Source organism: Talpa europaea (genome assembly GCF_964194135.1).
Source record: "Talpa europaea genome assembly, chromosome: 4".
NCBI classification, from domain to species: Eukaryota; Metazoa; Chordata; class Mammalia; order Eulipotyphla; family Talpidae; genus Talpa; species Talpa europaea.
In genome coordinates, this window is record NC_140070.1 from 127,778,067 (window position 1) to 127,796,004 (window position 17,938).

Below are 17,938 nucleotides of genomic sequence, written 5' to 3' on the forward strand. Positions count from 1 at the left end.
CTGCATTGTAAGATTGAAATTTTCACAACTCACATCTGCCCTCAAATATGTCTCCACCTGTCTGCCAAGACTTGTTCCTCTTAACGGATTATTATAATACCTTATCTATAAGAAAGCTAGAATTGGTAAAAAGAAATGACTTTAACTGCCATTATAACAGTGTTTTTCACTAGTGAGTTGTGAAATCAATCTTGTGGGTAAAGGTCAGTATTTCAAATATGACAGAGGATAAAATATAAAATATCAGGGCACAGCATGAAATTAGAGGAAATATTATTTCATGAAATTTTATTTTCATTTTTTACTCTGTGTTTGTAGGCTTTCAGGCTTATGAAATATGTATTCCTTGATCAATGGCAGTGTAAAAGGTTGAGAAACAATCTTTAAAAAACAAAACAAAACAAAACAATTTCTTGTGAATTTAGGCTGATCTAGCCCCTATGGAAAACTGTATGGCACTTCCTCAAAATGTTAAAAATATATAGACCATCTGACCCAACAATTCCACTTCAAGTATCTACTATACCTGAAGAATGCAAAAACCTAATTTATTTTATTATTATTTTTTAAAGATTTATTTATTTATTTATACAAGCACTGGGTACAGTCAGAAGCGCTGGAGGGTGAGAGAATTCACCAGAGTCAGAGTGGAGAGCAGAGCAGGCAGACTGACGAAGTACACTGCTGAGGGGAGCAGCGGGCCACAGGAGAGATCTGCACACCACGTGGGACCCTCGTCTGGCCTCCGGGGATCGAACCGGCGCTGCAGAGGCTGCGGGGAACTTCACAACCCAGCGCTCAACCACTGCGCCACCAGGGAGGCCCCAAAAATCTAATTTAAAGAATATATGCACTTCTGTGTTCATTGCAGCACTGTTTACAATAGCCAAGTTATGGAGTAAGCTAAATGCCCAAGGACAGATAAGTGGATTAGAAGATGTGGTTTATATAATAGGTATATATAATCAAAAAAAGTGAGTTTTGTATTTGCAACGGCATGGATTTTGCTAGTGAAATAAGTCAGACAAAGAAAGAAAAATGTTTTACATTCACATGTGAAACATAAAAATATAAAGCAAGCAAACAAAAATGTACAATAAACAAACTCAAATACAAAGAACAGATTGGTGGTTATCCAAGATTGCAGTTATAGTTGTTTGCAAATGATCAATATTCATTCAATAAGTGTCTTTTTCAGACTAACAATTGTACAACCTCTTCAATCTTCAATCTTAATCAATAGTTCAGAGAACTGAGTGGGGGGTTGTGAATTGGGTAAAGGGGTCAATTGTATGATGAAGGATGGAAACTTGACTTCAGGAGATTATCAGATGGATTTAATGTATACAGCTGTTGACTTATGTAATTGAAACACATATAATTCTATCAACAAGGTTATTTCAATAATTATTCTTTAGAAATCTCCTTTTAATATCTGATTTGAGGATACTGTTGATAATATTATAAAAATTCTTCTTCTTCCAAGTCAAATGCATGCAAATCCATACACCTATGTTTTTGGTACAATTTTAAAAGGACTTATAGACTCTATGAATCTCACTCACTGATTTCATGTTAAAAACACTTGCTTCACAGTGATAGTGAAGGCAAAGATAAACAGATGGGACTACATCAAATTGAAGAGCTTCTGTACAGCAAAAGAGATAGTAACCAAAACAGACAGATACCCCACCGACTGGGACAAAATTTTCACACACAACTCTAATGATAAAAGACTGATCGCAAAAATCTGCAAAGAGCTGAAGAGTCTCAACAAAAACAAAGTAAATAATCCGGTCAAAAAATGGGCAGAAGAGCTAAAAAGGAACTTCTCCAAAGAGGAAATGCGAATGGCCAACAGGCATATGAAAAAATGCTCAACATCACTTGCAATCAGGGAAATGTAAATCAAAACTATGAGATACCATCTTACACCAGTGAGAATGGCACATATTAAAAAAATTAGCAACAACAAATGTTGGCGAGGATGCGGAGAAAAAGGAACTCTCCTGCACTGTTGGTGGGAATGCAAACTGGTCCAACCACTATGGAAAGTTGCGAGGAGATTCCTCATCCTGCTAAAGATGGAGCTTCCATATGACCCAGCAATTCAACTCCTAGGTATTTACCCAAAGGACACAGAATCATTAATTCCAAAGAACACCTGCACCCCTATGTTTATAGCAGCACTATTTACGATAGATAAGCTATGGAAACCACCCAGATGCCCAAAAATAGATGACTGGATCCAGAAGATGTACATATACACAATGGAATACTACTCAGCAATCAAAAAAGATAAACTCATGCCATTTGCAGCAACATGGATGGAGCTAGAAGGGATTATGCTCAGCAAAATAAACCAGAAAGAAAAAGAAAAATACCAGATGGTCGCACTCATAGCAGGAATTTAGAAAACCCAATAAGGGACCAGGAGGAAGAATAACTATAAGAAAGAAAAAATCAAAATAACAGGCAACTATAAACCAGAGAAACACTACGGGGGGTAGGGTTATAGGTGGGATTACGGTCAAAATAAGGGGGGGTGGGAATTATATGGGGACTATAACCAAGATGAAAAAGCATACATTGTGCAAAAATGAAAAATGATGTAAAAATATATTAAAAAGTATAAAAAAAACACTTGCTTCAGCTAAAATGGCATGCTTTACTTGGAAATGGGAGAAGTGGCTATAGAGAATCTTTCTCAGTCCTTTTCTTTAACATTTTCATATGTCAGCCTGAATCCCTTTAACATATTAAACCTAAAAATCTAACCTAAAGAAGATGAGAGAATTAAACAATTCATTGACAATTTTTTACTGAATAAAATAAAACTTGGGATATATGATTATTCAAACCATACCTTATCAGCTCCATCAAGCTTAAGTTCTACAGGGGGGAAAAAAGGCAATAATCAAGTAAATGAATAGGGTTAAGTGTTAGAAAGGAAATAATTGGGGTGATGAGATAGAAAGAACTGGAGAAGAGCAGATATAGGTTAAGGAACTTTGTTTATTTTATGTGGGGAATCAGAGACTTGGATTTTCGAGCTGATAGCTATGGTCATGCCTCCCTACTACATTCCAGATCTCAGAGGGTTTTACAGTATTTCAGAGCACTTCATGAGTATTTATTGATTGATAATTTTATTTTTTTTCCAGAATAGATGGGAAGATAGCCTGTCGGAGAGTATAGATTGGACCTTAGACTGTCCCAGCTTGACTCCTCACTCTGTCCTTTACTAGCAGTGTAGTTGTGGGTGGGCAAGTTAATATCAAGTTCTAGTTTTTGGGGGTTTATCTCTAAAATGGGAAACAAATAGTATCAGTTATATTACTAGGCTTCTATGAGGATTTAACAAGTTAATAAATGAAAAAAAACATAATACATTTTTCTGATGTCTATCCCAGTACTTAATAACTTTGAAAAGTAGCCATTTTTTGATATCTTATAATTTTGTGGGTGAGAAATATGGGCAGGTCTCAAGGTGACTGCTTCATCCTTGTTTTGTGCTTCGTCAACCAAAGTCACTGGGTGGTTTTCAGTGGGCAGATTAGCTAGTTGGGGTAGGTGGGGAGTTCCAAGTGACTTCATTTACATGAATGCTGTGTGGTAGGGATGACTGGAAGACTGGAAGAGTAGATCAGAGTTCCTACATGTGACCTCATCAGCAGGTTTTCTCAGAATGATAGATCTCTTATGTGGAGACTCTGAGTTCTCAGAACCAATAGTCTAAGAAAAAGAAAATAGGAATTGATGATTTCTCAGGTACCGGGTCAGAAAGTAACAGTTGCTTTTGCCATATTCAACTGATCAAAGCAATCACAGAACCAATGCAGGTTCAGGATGGAATTATAGACTGTACCCATAGATATTCTCCCACATGAGAGAAATACCAAAGAAATTTGTAGCCATCCTTAACCTGCCAAACTAACCATAGGCTCCTAGGAAGTACTAGATAAATCTAAGTTATAATTATTATAGCCTGTTATACCTGTCAAAAATTCTAGTTGTCAGTTTATGCCAAATTGTCATAGCAATATCAAACATTGGCCTTGCTTTTTCTTTACCTTTGCATACTTCTTAAAATAACCCTCATAAGTGAGTGGCAGTTAGAGATGTTAAAACTGGCACACCCTCACAGGCCATTGAGCATTAATTAGTTTTGGCAACTTCCCCTCCATTCATAGTGACTTATTTTTTATAGAGACTTTTCTTATTTATGACACAAGTCATACAGAATTTGGTTTCAGTTTATTCATTGGTAGCCCATAATCCACTAATGTGTGTGTCTTCTCTCCAGAGGCCAGGACTTAGGATCAAATTGTCCTTGACTCATGTACTACTTGACTGAACTCCAGGCTCTCCTTTCACCCCCTCCAATACCAACAAATTCTTCCAAATTAAAAGAACAGAAATAAAAAGTCACCAAAAGTTGGACAAGTTTGCATTTTAAAATTTCTTTCAAAAGACTGATGATTGTGTGGCATTAATCTAAGCAGACATTTCCTGTAACCACTTATGCCCCATAACAAATCAGCAGCTTAATGGGGGTTCTGCATTCTTATCTATCGGTGGCTGTGTGACTGAGTAGGTATTGGCTTTGGCCAACTCTGCCTATCCTGCCTTCTTTTTATTTAATTTTTTTCTTGATTGAATACTGTCCTGAGGTACACAAATGCTCTTTTAGGTTTGTGAAGCTCAAGGTCAATTTAAAGGCAGTTCCCCGGAGAAGCGAGCATTTGTGACTGGGTCATCTATTTCCCCGAATCTGTTACAGCTTTTGAGATATGTGTAAGGAGGAGAAAACAGATAAGCCAAATTGGTTTTTGAGACGAGGGGCACCTACAAATGGAGCACTATTGACCATGAAAATGTAGCATAACAGTATTTATTTGGAGAAAAGATCCATTTGATTATTTTATCCTCTGTATTGAAACCAAAATGTCTGTATCTTGCTTTTATTAAAAAATTTATCATAATGTAAGCTATTCCTACTCCCTTCAGCCACTCCGCCACCCACCAAGTCCCAGTTGTATCTATTAAATAAATTTTGTTTCGAGGTCATTATTTTCCCCAAGTTTCCCAGAATTACCACTCCTCCCTCCGCAAACTGTTTTAATTTGTGTAGCAAGGCTACTTCAGAAGGGATTTTTGCTACTGGGAGTATTGATTCAGTAATGGAGTTGCAGTTCAATTGTGGTGACAAGAAGACTGATTTTTTTTCTTTAAGGATCATCAAGATATTTAGACTCCAGAGGATGCAATTTGTATATGGAATCACCTGATTTTACTTGTGTCATTTCTTTTTATTACTTAGGCAATACTCTTGTCTTAGCAGTTTGCTCAGAGTTCACACATTTGCACCTTTGAATAGCTTTCAAAAAGAAGGAAGTCATTCTTCTCTTTGGAGAAGAAAAATTGCCTTCTAACAAGTGAGAAGTTGATATTCCCTGGAGACCACTGGTCGTCTCATGTGTGACATTATTTCCATTATCGTACTGGGACTCTTACAGACTTTACCTGAAGCACAGTATGGAGGAAGGGGCACTAATTAGAAGCCAGGAGGACCAGCTTTGATACTTTCTTCTGTTCGTCACTAGCTGCTTAACTTGAACTCTCACTTAACCTTTCTGAGAGTCCATTTTCTCTGCTGTTTAAAGCAAGAATGAGAAACTCTGTGATCCTTTTAGTTCAAAAGGAAAACAAACATATAACAATATAGTTAGCTTTGGTGTGAATTTAAAAGTGTTAAATGAAATACCTTAAGCCTTTTTTTTGTTGTTTTAATGAATTCTTTAATATTGATTTAAATGAATAATTTCTTTCATCTGAGTTGGGTAGCCAAAAGCTGGTTCTGTTCTCCTTATTTTTCCTGATGAGATACTCCAAGAATCTTGCACAGGGTGTGAATATGGAAAACGTTGAGCTGATTTCTGAGTCTCAGTCACCTTTACTCTGCACGGCAACATTTCCAATCAAACTGATGTTCACAGTTCTATATCTGGCAGCAAACTGCTTGGCCACAGGGTTTGTACAATTTCTCTTTTTTTCTCAACACAGCACTTTCTCAGTTCATGTAAACTCTGTGTTAATTATTTTGGCTGTTAGCTGAGAAAGACGAAAAGCTCACATTTGCTAAATCAAGAATGACGAAGTGGATTCAGAAGTGCTCTCTCTACAAAATGGTTTGTTCTCTGGAGCTAATGCAGAGTCTGTCTTTGGTTCAATGTGTTTCTCACAAATATTGATTAATCATTTTTCTTTATTAGCTTATGTCCTCTTGCTTGTATAATGCATTTGACTTTACTTCTGTCTTCCAGGAGAGTAGGATGCTGTAAATCCATGCTGATACTGTCAGCAAAATAATCCAAAGATTCCAAAAGGTGGGGAAACAAATTAATATTAATATCCTCTAGTAGAAAGGGTGGTTTTTTTTCATATACTGTGAAATTTTGTACTGTGAGTATTTGATCCACAGTAAGATAGTACACATGGGGTGAAAACATCCATTTTTAAGATTCCAATCCTTCTGGTGTGCACGGCTTCCTAGACGAAGTTTTCTGTGCCTTTTAAAAAAGCAACAGAGGCCAATTCTAAGACTTGCACAACTGTCAGTGAAATACAAATGTCGAGGCAAAGGAGAAATTATGGATGAAGTCTTTCCCTATAACTACTTACGGAACATTTATTTTTAGGTGCAAAAGAGAGAATTAAGCTGTCATTTTAGGTCCCAGTTGATAATAGTTTTAATAGCCAGAACTCTTTGGCACTAAGTATGAAAGGGAACTTACACATAAAAGAGGTGCTTCACGGTACCAAGAACTGGGAAGTCATGAGGATAATGAAAGTAACCTTCCTGTGCATCTGCTTTATTCTTCTCATATCTTACACTGGCTTTGCTACTCAGTTGACACCGCGGGGAAGGTAACCACCTCATACCTCTTGGGATCACACTGTTGTGTTTCAAGAAATCAGATGATACTAAGTCAAGGTTCTTAAATCCCAACTTCAAATTTCAGAGAAAGCAGTTTATTGTCTCAGCTTGCGTCAGATGAATAGTCTTCCTTGAATTAACTGTGGCAGCAGGTTTGGTAAGGAAACACACCTGGCTACTGAGGACGTCCTCCTACCATCTATTCACCTCTTCTACCATGAGGAATCAGTGATATCCATCAGGTATATTACCTAAAGGACCTTGATCATTGTCAAAGACCTGAATGTTTATAGTTAGACCTACGAAATTAAAACCCAATATATATTCTTGATTAATGTCCCTTTGATGTGGCTTGTTAAAAGGAGCTTTTCCTTTTTTGCCAAGATAGGAAGTAAGGGGTGAAGCTGAGGATAAAAGATGTTTCTGTTTTTATTTCTTTGAACTTTAGCCACTATTAACTTTCCACTGTAAAAGACGGGATTTTTCTCTTTGAGACCCCACATTTCTACCATGCCATCATGCATATTTAGCAATCCCTTCCCCCATATATTCACAGCACTTCCACACAGCACATTTCCTATGCCTGCCATATAATCATATGCTTTTGTATAGAACAATAATTACTGTTTTATGATTATGAATATGTAAATGTTGTTTACAATGGGGCCATGTAAAATATTGTGTCAGTCAGAATAGGCTAATCCATATCACAGTAATGAACAATGCCAGAATTCCAATGGCTTTTGCTCATACAAAGTTCACTGTAGATTCAAGTGATTTTTTAGGGCAGTTGTCCATGCATTGACTCAGCAATGCAGAAAACTTTTTTCTTGTGGTTGTAGCAATTTAATAACAATCCCTAAGGCAGAAAAAAGAAAATGGAGTGGAAAATCCAGGGGATTTTCATTACTTTACACCAGAAATGATTGTACGTCACCTCTGTTCACATTTTATTGGTCCAGACCAGTCAAACAAGGCCTTATCTAGCTATAAGGATAATGGAATGTGGAATTCTCAAGAGAGAAAAGAGAATGGAATATTGGTGGTATCTACTGCATGTAGTTCATATTATCCTTATTTTGCATGCTTATATCAGAGATGCAAGTTTTATCTTCTGGATCCTATCACTTCAGCATTTGACCAGCTATAATCTGTACTGGTTTTCTGTAGATGTACAATTATTTTTCGGAATTCTTTTCTCCTTTCCTTGTGTGGACCCCAAATATTCTTCAGTTTGTTTTACATCTTAATTCTGATGGAATATATCTTCTAGTGGTTATTGGAGAAAGGGTACACTATAGGTAAAGTGTTGAATTACTTTTGCAAATGTCTGAAAATGCCTTTATTTGGCTAAATGTTACTTATAGTTTGGTTAGGTATGCCAATATTGTTTGGAAATAATTTTCTCACAGAATTTTAAAGGTGTTACTGTTTTGTTTTTTGTATAGTGCTTATGTGGGAAAGGATAAAGCATTTTTATTCTAGTTTTTTTTTTTTATTTTATCACATTTTTTCCCCCTGAAACTAATGTAGAGTCTTTTCTTGCTCATAGTACCCTAAAAGTTCACAATAATATTTAATGTGTGTGTACATTTATCCAATGCGTTGGCCATTCAAAAGGTTTCTTCAAGTAGAAGAATTCAGGAAAAAAATTCAGGAAATTTTATTGAAAAAAATGAATTTAATTTTTTTTTCCTCTTTCAGGCTTTTGTTATCTCATTCTGATTCTATAATTTTCTTATATTTTCTGTATTATATCTAATTTTAATAATACCATCCTTTAACATTTTAATTTAAATTTTAGCTTCTACTTTAATATTTTAAACTTCAAAACTCTCCTGTGATTTGTCCTTTCATAGAGTTGGTAGTTTTTATTTCATAGATGAAACAGCTTATCTTTTTTCTCTTCCCTCTACCCTCATTTATCTCCACCTCCCATGTAAATTGTTTCCTTCAAGCTGCTTTTTTTTTTAAAGATTTATTTATTTTTATACAAGAGCTGGGGTACAGGCCAGAGGCGTGGGAGGATGAGAGTATTCACCAGAGACAGAGCAGGGAGCAGAACAGACAGATAACCGAAATACACCTCTCAGGGGAGCAGCAAGTGCGACAGGAGAGGTCTGCCGCGTCATGTGGGAATCTGGCAGCAGACAGCTTCACAGCACTGCGCTCAACCCACTGCGCCAGTGGTGAGGCCCTCAAGCTGCTGCTTAAAGTTAGCTCATTTTGACTTGTCTTTCATGTTAGAGACTTTCCTTGGGTGTCTGGTAATTTTTGGTTCTATCTTCCCATGTTCTATCTTCCCACTACAAACTAACTTGTATGTTTGTATATGCATGTAGATATATGTTTGTGACTTGTTGATTATAGGTTTAATTTGTAATGTGTTCTTATTAGGCTGTTCCATTTGGAATCTAAAGTCAATATGTTTTAATTTTTTTCTTGTGACTAGTCAGATATTCCAGATAAAAACTTTCTTTTGTCTGGATTGTATAAGTCTGATAGCCAGCACCAGAAATACAAGAGATAAAGCAGTGGGGATTCCAGTGTAAATACATACACTTTTACAAAGTTTCCAGCATTTTAGTAGATTACCTGATTCAAATGCCTATCATGGTAATTCCCAATCCTGAAAAGCTCTGTGTTAACACTGCAACAATAAAATCTCTAGTTTTCAACAGAATAAAAATGAGCAGCATGAAGTTTTGAAGTCTGATTCTCAAAAAGACTTCCAACCAATCTTTCTTTTCTTAGTTGACATTCATGCATACCTCTATATATAAAATAGCCCCTAATTACATGTTTTTGAGAGTATATGAACCAAATAGAATTGTGTTTTGTATTTTTATGATGTTGATTTAAGATGTACTATAAAACATTTGTAGATTTTCTACCTCTCTGAAGTATTAGGGATGTTTCCTTCACTATTTGCATCTAGAATGACTATTGCTACTCTTAGGTAGCTAGCTTATCAAACTGGTTATTTAAAATACTCTTACTTATACAAAGTTAGCAAATCTGAAAAAAATTCAATTTAGAATTTAGTTTCTTGGGAGGTCTCTGAATCATCTCTGAATCGTTTATTATGCTTTCTATTTTTCCAAATTTTATGGCTATAACTGCTCTAACTCCCCACTAGAATATATTAAAACATATACCGAGCTCATGTAATTTTATTTGTAAGTATTATTCATGTTAATTTAATATATGAGGACTTAAAATGAAAAACAATTATCACACTCAACTAAGCTAACAATAGCATTAATATAATATAATGCCCAATGCTATGCTTAGTTCTCTCTGATTATCATGAACCTTGTCTTTTTACTTTACCTTTCTGTGTGTGTGCATATATATATGTTTATCACATGAGGAAATATGATTCCACTATTGCTGCCAGTTTCTGTGGAGGAAGGGCATAAGAAGACATAATCACATGTCCATGATCACTTTCAGGCAGCCTGTGTAAACCTTTTATACAAGCAAAATATTAATAGTGTCCTCAGTCATGCTCAGAAATATACTGTTTTACACATGAAATTATGTGTTCCTAAGCATAAGGACAGGGCCTACCATCAAAGAAGGATCCTAAAAGGAATTGCAATTCTCTATTTTTTTCTATAAGTCTCAGTTCTTCAAGAGGATTTTGCTTTTAAAAAATGGGCTCTGAAAAAAAAAAACAAAAAACAAGGGGCTCAGAAGTATCAGTTTTCCTGCTAGTTTCCTTCTAGATTTGACTGGGGGATTGCACAGCCAGGTGACTTCCCTTTATAATGAGTACAGCCTGTTCTCAAAGGTATTACTCAACTTTCATCATCACTATACTTGGGGACAAATGTACGATTCAGTAATTTGGAGGTAGAGAGGATTCCTGGCACAGCTGTTTTATCATTCTTTAATTAATTACCTGGACAGCTCTCCATGGCCATCACCATCTCCCAGACCCTGCTCTTTTTTTTTTTTTTTTTTTTTCTTTTTTTTTAAATGTGATTTGATGCTTAAAGAACTCGTCCGAGTTTCTCTTTGGTTCTCTGGGATTTATAGTTCCTTAGTTTATTAGGTTTCATTGTCAATTTCTTGCCACTTGCTCAATAATATCTTCTGGGAATTCTTCACTTTTTTAGTTTGTGGTAGCATACCATTTAGCTTTCAATTTATTTTTACTTTTTTATTTCGTGTGTCATTAGAAAAGGGATTTGAGATAACAAGGAAGCTAAATTCAAGAATATTTGGTAAGCCATCTTGAGTGACAATTTCTAATGCTGTTTTGTCTTTTTAGTATAGACTTCTTGAAATACCTTTTTTCCTCTATTGTTTTCAAATGTGCATTTTTAAAACTTGCAGAAACAATCTTTCAATGGAAAATGTAATTAATATGACAAAGATGTATACAGTCATAACTGCTAAAATCTCTCACCCAAGAAAAAATACAAGTTGCTCAATAAAGATGGGTTGATTCTTTATAAGGAGCAGTTCTACCAGAAAACTGAAGTTCTAGTTCTGACACGATAGATGCAATTGGTGTGATTCAGGAAAATGTAAACAAAGATGGTAATGGGTTACCCTCATAAAGTCACCAGAATGATTAAGATAAAAAATACTGATATTATCAAGTGCGGACAAGGATGCAGAGCAACTAAACCTCTTTTGCCAGATAGTAGGAGTAAAAATTCATAGGACCATGGGAAAGTTGGCGTTATCTAGAAAATTTACTTCTGGGAGTATAGAAAATAGAAATGCATAAGTACAGGTGTACCAAAGGCTTTTAAGAGATTGTTCATATTAGTATTATTTTCATAAGGCCCAAACTAGTAACAAATTATTATTCATCATTTGAAAAATGAATACATTGCAAATACTCATATATTTGTATATACAGATATGCCACTGTACAACAAAGAAAATAACAAACTGCTGCTACATATGAGATCAGACTCACAAAGTTGTAGTGAAAAAAAGAGATCAACTAAAAAAGAGTAATATTTTATGATTCAATTAGAAGATGTTTAAAAAGAGACAAAACTAATCTATGGTATTAGATGTCAGGACAGCAATTACCTTTAGGATGGAGGGAGGAGAGTGAAAATTATTGGAATGGATACAAAGTGTGACTTTAATTTCTGGCAGTGTTCTAGTTTCTTGACCTGGGTAGGGATTTCATGGGTGTGTTTACTTTCTGGTAATTCATCAAAATGTACATTGATTTGTGTATTTTTGTGAATATATACAATACTGCAATTAAAATTTTTAAAAAGAAAAACAACTGCTTGAAAAAATAAATCTTGTTATGTTCAATTTACATGAATCACCCCAGTCTCTAAATTATTATATTTCTGTACAAATAATGTCTGTACTTTTTTATTTGCATGGTATTCGATATTTTTCAGAGCACTCTCAAGTTAATTGTATCATTAGCTTCATGGCATCATAATATAAAGTATTCTGCGGGTAATCTTCGACTTGTTGAGAAAATAGAATAATGTTTTCCAGAGTTCTCCTTTGCCACTTTTGGTAAATAACATAGTTGAGTCTGGAACCCAAGGCTAAAGACTCCTCATATAACTTTCTTTCTACATAACCTTTCATAGATTCCTTTGTTACATCTCCTAATGAATATTTCTGTGTCATCACTATCCTAAGAAACTAATCTAAGCAATTAATTGGTAAATATATGAGTTAGCTATATTTGAAAAGGAGCCTTAGAAAAACTTTTTCACCCACTGGTGAAATCAGTCACCATGGCAGTTTGATCATGATTGTATTACTTTGAGATATGTGGCCTTATGATCAGTTTATAATAGCTAATTACTATGCTACGTGTAGAATTAGGTTTGTTCGAAGGGAAAGTCACCAATAAATGAATGCATTTATTACTCTGAACTCTAGAAATTTCTTGACTTCTTCCATGGCAAAAGCATACAGTGTAGAGCTGGAGAAATGGAAAGAGATTAAAAGTAAAGGCCTACAGCTAGTTAATCTTCCATGGGTATTTTTGACTTCTAAAATACCATCCTCTAGTTTACTTTTAAGTTCAAGTATCTGATAGAAGTTGATTCTAGAAAGAGAATAGAAAATACACATCTCATCTTGGGATGGAGTTGGGAATGCTTTGGAGGTGGAAGTCGAGGAAGAAATGAGGGAGCAGGGAAGTCACAGTACTTTAAAACAATTGAGGTCTTTTTAAAAGATCTCATGAAAATAACTAGGTTCATACTCAAAAAAAATAGTCGATACTAATTCAAATAACTCATAAATGCCAGAAGGCAAGGCCCATTGTCCATTTATTTCTATTCCAAGTTCCTATTTTTCTCAAGCCCCACAGTGTTTCTTTGTGTTTTATTTTCCCCTTTAATGTTTCCCACAGTTATCATAGTCCATTCTCTTCTTGTAGACCATATGTCCCTGCTCAAATTATATTTACTATGGACTCTCAAAATATTTCTAAATTGGATAATATTTCTAACACAGGAAATCTCTAAAGAAGAGCTTACAGATAAATAAGCAGTGGCTTAAGATGACAAAACAAAGAGATGCATTGTCAGGCACTGGTTTTCTGTGTTTACGTTGTTCTATCACTTATCTAGAATTGTTTGGAAATCATGGTTTTATAAAAGAAAATTGAGCTTACTGTTGTAATGTCTACATTTTGTAAACATGAAAGACTTTTCAGTGTAAATATAATACAGTTTTTAACATTCATACTTAATGTCCATATGTTTCAGGCAGATTAATGTCATTACCAGGAAATAGTCTACAAATTAAGAACACATCTCACACTAAAATGATAACAGAATCTTTTGTTATCCACAACATACTTTTAACTGCTTTAATACGTAACATTTTTTCCCAATCAACCTTTGCTGCTCTGAAGAAACTATTATAATTTTTTGAGTAAACAATGTTAAAACCAAAATGTGATGTTTATTCTCCAATATACATTTGAATCTTAACATTGTTTTTTTTTTAGTCTGATTAAAGGTGAATTTCTCATATTTAATGCTAGATTGAGAAATTATCATGTAACTTTTCTCCCTTCCTCCACCTCTTTTTCTCCTTCACTAAGATACAGGAGGGCAGTTAATTTTATAATTAACTTGTAAACAGTGATTATAATGACTCAAATCATGAGAAACTGAAATTATACTCTCAATTTGTTTTCTGTCCCATCACAAATCAATTTTATTTTACTATCATTTTAGACACTACAAAAGGGAGTAAGAAAAAAAAGATGAAATCCCATGAGCCTTACCTACCTCTGAAACCCGGTGCCAAAATCTTGATTTCCTTGTCAGGGCCAAGCCAGGCAGTGTTTTTTATTTTCTTGTTTTCCTCACTCAGAACAAGGGAACAGAGACAAAAGATAAGAGAATGAATTCTGTTAGCTCATGCAGGAGAGAATCTGTGGTAGAGAGAATCAGTGAGAAAAAAATTAGATAACTTTATCTCTTAAAAATTATTTTTATTGTAAAAGTGATACATGTTCACAAAGAAAAACACAGAAAAGTTAAAAAAATATATATCTGTGGTCCAATGTCTTGGGAACCACTGTTAATATTTTTTTGATTTCTAAGTTCTTCCTGTATATACATGCCTATAGCATATAAAACATGGATATTTAATATATGTGCATGTAATTACACACATATATACATACATGCAAGTATACATTTTGTTTTATAATTTTATAGATTAAAATTATTTGCTAATATATTCTAATGCTGTTATATACAACATGAAAAAAATAAGCTGGACCATTTTTCGATTGCAGATTTTAGGTTATTACACATTTACTCGATGTTGGTCCTTTACTCATTGCTGAGGTTACAATTTCTGCACCAGAGAGTAATGAGATTAATAGAGAAAATGAACACAATTCTGCAAGAGTAATAAAATCTGTAGAAGAATAATGCCCAGGATTATGTGGGAGCACACAGCAGGTAATGACTTATTCTGAAGGTACGCAGGATGACCTTTTAGAAAAGGTTACTGTCTGAGCTAACTCTCAAGACTGAGTTAAATTCTGAATGAAAGGAATGGGTATAGATATGGGATATTGGGTGTGGACCAGTTTATAAGGCGGTAAGAACCAAATTCATTGGAAAAGTTGAAATTAATTTCCTATTACCAGAGTTATGGGTAAAGAAGTAGGAGTGGTGGAGTGATAAATGATAAAGCTGGAGAATTAGATAGGAAATGATAATTAAAAATCACTGTCAGTGTCTGAATTTCATTGGGAAAGTACTTAAGAACCAGGAAGAGATAAACTGGGCAGGGATATAATCTGATTTGTATTTTAGAATGCAGTCTAGGGAAAGGATTAGAAGAGATCAAGTACAGAGTTATGGAGATTAGTTAGAATTCTGATGATAGTGATTCTGTGAAAGTCAATGATTGCTTGCATGCCTTGTGGTAGAGACTGTGGGCATGAAAGGGAAGGGGTAATGTTTTGGCATTGTTATTATGGGATGACTGTATGTGAACTAGGTGGGAGAGGAAAAAAATCAGGGTCATATTTGGATTTCTAATTGGGATATAAATGGATGATGCAACAGTGGTAGAAGATAGATTTTAGAAAGAAGATATCCAGTATAGTTTTAAGCAGGCTGAATTGGAGATTCCTGCAAGACACAATTAAGTCACTAGGTAGAAGTACTGGGTTGAAAACCGCGAGTATGTAGAATCACTGAGATCTGTGTAATTTTTTTTGCTATCTTGCATACATAACTAAGAGTAGAATTGTTGCATCATATAACTACATTTCACTTTATGGGAACTCTTTTTGAAGACTCCCAAATTGCTTTCCAAAGCAGCTCCATCATTTCACATTCCCACTGCAGTGCATGAGGATTCCAGTTTTTCCACATTCTGAACATTTGTTATCATTTACTTTTTTATTCTAGGCATTCCAGTAGTATGAAGTAGTATCTCAATGTGATTTTGATTTTGCATTTTCCTAATAACTAATAATACTGAGCATATTTTTGTGTATTTATGGCCATTTGCATATCTTCTTTGTAGAAATGTCTGTTCTGGGTCATAGTTTTTTGTTGATTTTGATTTTCACTCTCTTATAGTTATACATTTTCCTGGTCCCTTATTTAAGTTTTCTAGATTCCTGCTATGAGTGAGACCATCCAGTATTTTTCAAATTGTCTTTACACATATATTACCTAATATATTTTTTAATTGGGTTGTTTTTCATACTATTGTGTTGTAACAGTTCTTTATATCTTATAGATAAAGGTCCATTAATTGTAATTATTTTCTTCCATTTGTCAGTTTCCTTTACATTTCTTTTATGGTGTTTCTTGTAGTATAAAAGTTTTTGATTTTGATGAAGTTCACTTTATCAATTTTTGTTTTGTTATTTATGCCTTTTGTGTCATATCCAAGAAACCATTGCCTATTGCAAGGTCTGGGAGATTTATTCTGATATTTTCTATTACTGGTTAGAATTTTGTATAGATTTATATTAAGCTTAGTTGGTGTATAGTATCATTGAACCCACTAGTTTAAAAGAAAAGAGGATCAAGAGCCAGGTTATTGAAATTAAAAACATTTAAGACCATGGGCCTCCCTGGTGGTGCAAAGGGTTAAGACACAACCTATGAAGCTATCCGCAACCTCTGCAGCACAAGTTTGATCCCTGGCTGGCCAGGGAGAAACCCACATGGTGCAGAAGACCTCTCCTGTCTCACCCGCTGCTCCCCTCAGCAGTGTATTTCATCATTTTGCCTGTTCTGTTCCCCACTCTGTCTCTGGTGAATCCTCTCACCCCCCACACCTCTGGCCTGTACCCCAGCTCTTGTTTGCATAAATAAATATTTAAAAAAATATTTAAGACCAGGAAGTAGAAAAGGAATTTATGAATGAGGCAGGTAAATAATGAATGGATGGAATTTACAAAAAAACAAGAGGCATTTCAGAGAGAGAATAGTTAAACCTATTGAATACTGCCTACATAGTTCATAAAGTGGATTGAAAAATGCTGATCTGAATGATCTACTAAGAGCAGATTTTGATCTTTGTATACAGCAATTGCAATGGAGTGATGGGGCAGAATTCTAACTGCTCTAAGTTGTGATACAAAATGGAGGTAAGAAAGAAAAAAAAAAACAAATTGAGACTGAATAAACTGAGTTATGAAGGGAAGGAAAGATAATATACGTCAGGGCCTCTCTGGTGGCATAGTGGTTGAGTGCTGGGCTGCGAAGCTGCCTGCACCCCCTGCAGCGCCGGTTCGATCCCCGGCCGGCGAGGGTCCCACATGGCATGCAGACCTCTCCTGCTGCCCCTGCTGCTCCCCTCAGCAGTGTATTTCTTCAGTCTGCCTGTTCTGTTCCCTGCTTTGGCTCTGGAGAATTCTCTCACCCTCCGGTGCTTCTGACTGTACCCAGTGCTTGTGTAAATAAATAAATCTTTAAAAAAAATCTTTAAAAAAAAAGATAATATAGGTCAGTAGCTGAAATAGAAAATAGATTCTAGAAAGTTACTTTCTCACAGGATTCAGTTTAACTGTTTTATTCGTTATTCACGTATTTCTTTTTTGACTTCTACCCTATACCGTAGGGCTAACACTAATGGTTTATATTTGGGGGCAAGAAGGGTGACCTTTTCCCCATTGTATGGTCAAGAAATATGATTCTAGACAAATAAATTATGCCTCTAAAGAGATTATCCATGAAACTGTATGACTCTGCATTTATGAGAGGCAATCGACTAGCACATGCAGAAAGTCTGAGAAAAGAGATTAAATCCTAGCTCTACCAATTTGTTGGCACTAGCCATGTAATTTAACAAAATTATTTTTCTCTCTGTTTCATTTTCCTTATATGGATAGTAATATCAGCCTTTCAAGATTGGTATGTGGACTAATTGAGAAAATGCCTGTCTTGGCAATTTTTAGGAGTTCCAATCCTACCTCTTGCATATTATGTGAATAAGGAAAGGTTATCCTTTTAATCTATTTTTTTCATTTATAAAGTAAAGGAGTTGAAT